Genomic DNA, 1,179 nt, shown 5'->3' on the forward strand with positions numbered 1-1,179 from the left:
CACCTGAGGGTGGCCTCACTGTCAGAGATGGGGTGATGGGTCATGTGTGTCTTTGGGGGATCTGAGGAGAAAAATCAGGAAACTCAGACACTTTGCATTACTTCCCATGGGCCACTGAAGCAGCACTCATGTTACTGTATTGAGAACGGACAGGACAATTTGGGGTGTGGGAGAGAGCACAAAACCCAGATTGCATTATTTCCCATGGGCCACTGAAGCAGCACTCATGTTACTGTATTGAGAACGGACAGGACAATTTGGGGTGTGGGAGAGAGCACAAAACCCAGACATCAGACTGGACACAGACATATGGGTTAATGTCCCATTCCTTGGAAAGTTCTAGACTCAGGGTATCCCATTCCTTGGAAAGTTCTAGACTAAGAGAGAACTCCAAGGCAGGAGGCTCCAGGTGTCTGAGGGAGAGAATAGGGACTTCTGGTCCTGACCTGGGAGGAGGCCGAGAGTAAGAAAAGCCGGGATCAGACCTCCAAACATACTGAGTGTGAAGCAGAGAACAAGATCTGAGAAAGTCAAGGTGCCCAAGGCTGTCGCAGGGGTCAAAGGGAACCGCTGATCAGTATTTCAGAGACTGTCTTCCCCTCCAGCCTTGGAAAGACTCATCCCTTAAGTGCCCTCAGAGTCACTGTCCATACCAGGTCTGGAAACCCGTGAGGATTCTTCCCCTCTTGATCACAGGGAGGGCGATATTCTAACGAGGATCCCATTTCCCTCCCCTCCGTGTGGGAGGCCATCGGGGACATGTCAGGAGATGGGAGCTGCCCCGCGTCCCCTCGCACCTGCGCGCTGCAGCGTCTCCTTCCCGGTCTCCAGGTATCTGCGGAGCCACTCCACGCACCTGCCCTCCAGGTAGGCCCGCTCTTGCTCCGCCTCACCGGCCGCCTCCCACTTGCGCCGGGTTATCTGAGCCGCCGTGTCCGCCGCGGTCCAGGAGCGCAGGTCCTCGTTCAAGGAGATGTAATAGGCGCCGTCGTAGGACACCTGACTGTACCCGCGGAGGAGGCGCCCGTCCGGTCCCACGTCGCAGCCGTACATCCTCTGGAGGGTGTGAGACCCTGGCCTCGCCCCCGCGGTCAGCCCCGCCCCCGACCAAGGGCCGCGATTTCTAAACGGAAAATGAAACCGGGTAAAAGCCGTCCGGGCGATTGTCTCGGCGGGACC

The 1,179-nt window shown here is 57.3% G+C and overlaps 1 pseudogene; it reads right to left on the bottom strand.

The window, feature by feature from the left end:
* LOC103602357 overlaps nt 1-1,080 on the bottom strand; it is a 2,952-nt pseudogene extending 1,872 nt beyond the window's left edge.
* Nucleotides 1,081-1,179: the final 99 nt, after the last annotated feature.

Source organism: Galeopterus variegatus, unplaced genomic scaffold (assembly GCF_000696425.1).
Source record: "Galeopterus variegatus unplaced genomic scaffold, G_variegatus-3.0.2 Scaffold4105, whole genome shotgun sequence".
NCBI classification, from domain to species: domain Eukaryota; kingdom Metazoa; phylum Chordata; class Mammalia; order Dermoptera; family Cynocephalidae; genus Galeopterus; species Galeopterus variegatus.